The 5554-nt window shown below is 36.0% G+C and overlaps 1 non-coding gene across 1 annotated transcript; it reads left to right on the top strand.

The window, feature by feature from the left end:
- Positions 1 to 2068: 2068 nt before the first annotated feature.
- Positions 2069 to 2175, top strand: LOC113600058 (U6 spliceosomal RNA). Its single transcript, XR_003421026.1, has one exon. It is a non-coding gene; the product is annotated as a U6 spliceosomal RNA (small nuclear RNA).
- Positions 2176 to 5554: the final 3379 nt, after the last annotated feature.

The following is a 5554-nucleotide window of genomic DNA, read 5'->3' as shown; positions in this document are numbered from 1 at the left end:
CAAATCTCTGTTTTCATAAAATTTACATTCAAATGGGTAGACAAACCATAAATAGAATAGATATAAAGAATCAATGATATAGAGGATAATGCCAATTAATAACGTGAGAAAAATAATGAAGAGTAAAGGGATAGGGAGTGACATCTGCTCTTTTAATACAAAGATATTTCTGAGGAAATAGCTTTTGAACAGAAATGTGATTAATGCAAATGTATCTCTTCTTTTAACTAAGCTCTAGAAACACAGGGCTCAATATGGGGACAAATGCAGCCAAACCATGCCCCAACAACTGCTCAAGATGTGTCCAGGTGGTCTGCTCCCTTGAAATATAAAAAATATCTACTGAGAAGAGAACTTAAGACACTTTGGCTTTAGCAAGATAGGAATTCCCTGAATCTAGGACACCTACTTTTTAGACCAGCAGTACTTTTCTAGACAGTGTCCATACTTTTTTCCAGGAGTTGATGATTAGGTCAGATATATTAGAGGCTAGAGAACATGGATTATTGTTCACAAGAAGGCTAAGACAAATAGAAGAAAGTTTCCAGGCTCAGACACTATTGAAGGAGACCTCTTCCTCTAGCAGCCTCAACACCATTGCCTGCTGGCTCCCCAGGGTTTTATATACTAATTGCAGTTATCTCAGAGGCTCTCTAATTTCTTTGTTGCTATGTAGCAACAAATGAATGTAGCCCAACAACATGTTTATGAATGGTACTAAGCAAATATCTGTTGAAAGGATGAATAAATATGAAAGGACACCAACTTCTGGGATTTGCTTCTACCAGTTTAAAGCACTAAATCTGTACATTTCACAACAGTTGGCAATCTTATCAATTGTAGTCACCAATGATTCCTTGTACAAAATAATATGTTCAATACATTTTATTAGGTGAATGACACTCTCCTAGGCCTTTCTGTTCTTTGTCCCTCAGTTAGTTCTCCTTTGCCAACCCTCTAAAAACAGTCTCTTAATTGATCAAAACATTTCAGCTAAGCATTCTCCTAACAACCAAACCTGAGCATGTTGACAAATGGGTTTATAACTTTCTTCTAATCCATCATTTGTTTCAAATTTCTATATTACATAAAAATTCCCATCATTTCTAGACTCACAAACCTGTAATCTTTGGTTTCTTTGTCTCTTTCACCTCTTATATAAAATTGAACATAATGTTTTGACAAGTCTTCTGCAAATATATTATGCAAAAGTATTAATTATGTACTTGTGACCTGCAAGGCACTGTAAGAAGCACTGATATAAAAACTACCTTTAGGGGTGCCTGGGTAGCTCAGTTCGTTAAGCACCTGACTGTACATCAGCTCAAGTCATGATCTCACGGTTTGTGAAATCTAATTCCACGTAGGGTTCTGTGCTGACATTGTGGAACCTGATTGGGATTCTCTCTCTCCCTCACTCTCTGCCCTTCCCCCACTCTTTCTCTTCCTTTCTCTCACAATAAATAAACATTTTAAAAAAAATAAATAAAAACTACCTCCAATATCAAAGGGCTTACAATCTCACAAGGAGAAAGTTATAAACAGACAAATCATTAATAAGTGATAGAATAAAGAGATTTACATACAATCATGAAAACACAATGTTTTCACACAAAGTAAACTATTCTATTATAGAAGGTCAAACAAGGCTATCCCTATTTTCATTTTTACAAAAATATATTATGGAGAAAGACTTTAGCAAATGTAGGTGAGGGTGAAAATGTAATTTGTTGCTTAAGTAGCATGTGACTACAATGTAGGCAGTGGGGACTGAAGTTAATATACAATATGCAGGCAAGGGGCAAATGGTGTCTGGGTGGCTCAGTCCGTTAAGCATCCAACTCTTGAGTTTGGCTCAGGTCATGATCTCAGGGTCATGAGATCAATCCCTGCATCAGTCTCCGTGCTGACAGCATGGAGCTTGCCTGGGATTCTCTCTCTCTCTCTCTCTCTCTCTCACTCTCACTCTCTCACTGCCCCTCTCCCGCTTGTGTGCACATACACCTGTGCACACCTTCTCTCTCTCTCTCTCAAAAAAAATAAACTTTTTTTAAAAAAGGAAAAAACAGTGCTCGCTTCGGCAGCACATATACTAAAATTGGAATGATACAGAGAAGATTAGCATGGTCCTTGCGCAAGGATGACACGCAAATTCGTGAAGTGTTCCATATTTAAAAAAAAAAGAAAAGAAAGGAAAAAATAGGCAGGCAAGAGAGTGATACATTTCAGTCATACTAAACAAGATTAATCCATAAAATCCATCAATGTTTATAATACACATAGGAGAGAAAAGTGATGTTATAGAAATTCACCCTGTCATACTCAGAAACGATCTGGATTTGGAAAGGAAATCAATAATTTGGTGACATGCAAAGTGCTTTCATGATATTATCTCATTTTGGTCCTCACAAAAACTTCATGAGATAGAAAAGACATAGCTTCCTTTTATTAAAGAGTAAACTGAGTCTAAGCGATGTAAATAATTTGTTCAGGGTCATAACATAATCCAGTGGCAGAGTAGGAGCTTTGACCTGTGTATCCTGAGTTTCAGATCTCTTTCTTTAAAAGCACAGGAAGATGGTAACTGAATTTATCAGAATGAAGCCTTTTCATTTCCACAATCCAAGAAGAAAAGAAGGAGCGAGTCTTGGCTCTGAGTGCCTTATCCTAAATAGGTGTATTGCCTTCCATGATCTATTTATTCAATCCATGTCAGAAGATATGAGCGGTGCCAATTTTTTTAAGTTTATTCATTTATTTTGAGAGAGAGAGAGAGTGAGAGAGCACCACAGCGAGTGAAAGTGGGGCAGAAAGAGGAGACAGAATCCCAGGTCGACCCGCAGAGCCCCATGCAGGGCTCGAACTCACAAACCGCAAGATCAAGACCTGAGCCAAAATCCAGAGTGGGAGACTTAAGTGACTGAGCCACCCAGGTGTCCCAGGCTATGCCAGTTATCAAAATATTTTTCTGCTCCAAACCCACCCTTGTGTCCTCTGGGAAGCTGGTCCTGAGACCAGTTTTTGCTTTGGTGGCTTTTCCCTAACAGATTCTGTGAATAGAGGGAGCTTGAGAAAGGCTGCAGGGTTGGAAGAGGAAGCCAGAATTTGCTCCTGGCTTTTCGTTGTCCTGAGGGATCTCTGTCAGTTTGTGGTTCCTGTGAGTAGCACTTCAGCAAATCTTTGTCCCCATGATGGCTCCCCGTGTTTCTATAGCAGCCGGGTCCCCTTCTCAGAGGTCTGAGTACCAGACCCAGGATGCCTCTCTCTCCTGAGCTCAGAGACACCAAAGACACCATGTGCAGAAGAGCGGAGCTTCTCCCTCTGCTGGCAGCTTCCAGCAGTTGCCATCTCTCCTACACCTTAGAGTTTTCTTTTACTCTTTCAATAGTGGGCAATTTTATACCCACTTAAAATTACTATATGAAATATTTTCTGTGAAATCACTGATATGGGTTCTGTCTCTGTCTGGACCCTAATACATCAGGTTTCCAAGACTTCCCTACTAATCAAATATCTAAAGAGGACTTCAATTGCCTCTTTCTAACATCTCTAAAAATCAAATACATCCTCCCAAATTTACACAATAGTTCTTATTCTTGTTTTATATACAATACCCCTTATCCTCCAAGAAAATATATTCCTCTGGCTTCTATATATATTACTTTAGAATGCCCTCTTTATGCCTTCTTCCTTAAGCCACCATTATCTATCAATCTATCAATCTTTCCTTTTTTTTCTTCTCCCTTTCATCTATCTGTTTATTTATCCTGGTTTACAGTTTCTACTCATTCTAATCATTTCTGTTTTGTAAAGATAATATTTTATATTGCTATAAATATATAATATAAATCATATTTTATGTTATGTAAATCATAATCTACTTCTATAACAAAACAATGCAATATAGGGTATGGTATTCTACTTTCAAAAGAAGAACATTTTCATCCTAATGATTTCTAAAAGAGTGACACATTGAAAACAACCTAAATATCTAACATTAGGAAAGTGTTGCAATTAAATACCTTTTCCATTAAATGGAATATTATGTATGTAATAAAAATGTTACTTACAAAGAATTCTAGTGACATGGAAAAATTATTATGACAATATTATGTGAGTAAATATACAACATGTAACTATGACATGATCCTCAACTACATAAAAATTCATAGAATAAAAACTGGAAAAAAAAGTTAAAATATCAACAGTGATCACCTCTGCATAGTTGAACTATGCATAATTTCCTTCTGACTTCTGTATACTTTTATAATAAAAAACATAAACAAAAAACTTATTAAGTTAAAAAAAGGAAATTGAGGATTAGTACCTTTGATTCTCTTATAATTTTCCTTATGACCATTATCATTTTCCTACTTTCTCTTATAAGCTCACAAGGTCTTCAAAAAAGGAAAATTTTTCCTACAATACTCAAAATATACACAAAGTTTCTCATGTGGTCCTTTGAATGCATCAGTGGTGGCAAATGAATGTTGTCAGATGGAGTCATTTCTCTACCCTTGATTTGCTGACTTTTCATATAATTTCAAAGATGAGGTCCTCATCGATGTAGAGTGATAAGAACACAAAAGGGAGACAGAAGATGTGGACTTAAGTTTTGGGTCTGACACTTTCTAATGATGTAACTTTAGGCAGATTTTTTCAGTCTTGCAAGACTTATTTCCTTAAGATACCTTAATGAAGACCTCACAGGATTATTTTGAAGATGAATGAGAGAGATTACATTTGCTGTTAAAATGGTATACAAACCATAAAATTCATACTAGATCAAGTATTTTATTTTCAAATAATTTTCCTTCCAGGACTACTTCATCCCAAACTATTAAAAACATATCACTCCCCAAGCATTTAAATTTTGATCCAAATGTTCTTTTGTTTTTTTTATAAACATCCATCATAACACTACACTTTGAGTACAAATAAATTACAAATAATTTTTTTTCTTTGCAAGGAGCAGTTGTCTTTGGGGGAATTCTCTCTCTCTCTCTGTCTCTCTCTCTCTCTGTGTCTCTCTCTGTCTGTCTCTCTCCTTTTCCTTGTTGTGGAATTTAGTGCAGCATCTAAACCTACAAGATGACATCCATAAACACAGACAAATGTTTACTTAAGATGAAGATCTGTGTCCTACACATAGACTTCCCAGTGAAGCAGGTTTAGGAAGGTCTATATTGCTATAATATATCCTAATTGATCACCATAAGCATGTCATTTTAATGGCCTCATTATTCTAACCTTCCCCTATTTGGAATTCTGAATTTTAAGAAGAACATATTTCACAAAGCAGTTTTCACAAAAATAATCAATGTTAGGGGGATACTTGGCTGCTTTTGTTGCCAGTCCTGTTTTCATAAAGGCATTGCATTATTTGGAGAAAATGTTTTCAATATTAAGACATGATAATTGGACTTAATCAGTATTTATTTTTATATTACCTACTTAACATTCAAATTGTTACCATGATTTTGATGATGTGAAGATCTCATATGAGTAGATTATCTTCTGGGCATTCCATAAAGAACTATACCTCTTAAGCTAA

This window comes from Acinonyx jubatus, chromosome C2 (genome assembly GCF_027475565.1).
Source record: "Acinonyx jubatus isolate Ajub_Pintada_27869175 chromosome C2, VMU_Ajub_asm_v1.0, whole genome shotgun sequence".
Taxonomy (NCBI): Eukaryota; Metazoa; Chordata; class Mammalia; order Carnivora; family Felidae; genus Acinonyx; species Acinonyx jubatus.
Note: the sequence above shows the minus strand (reverse complement) of the source record. Positions and strands in the feature narration are given on the sequence as shown.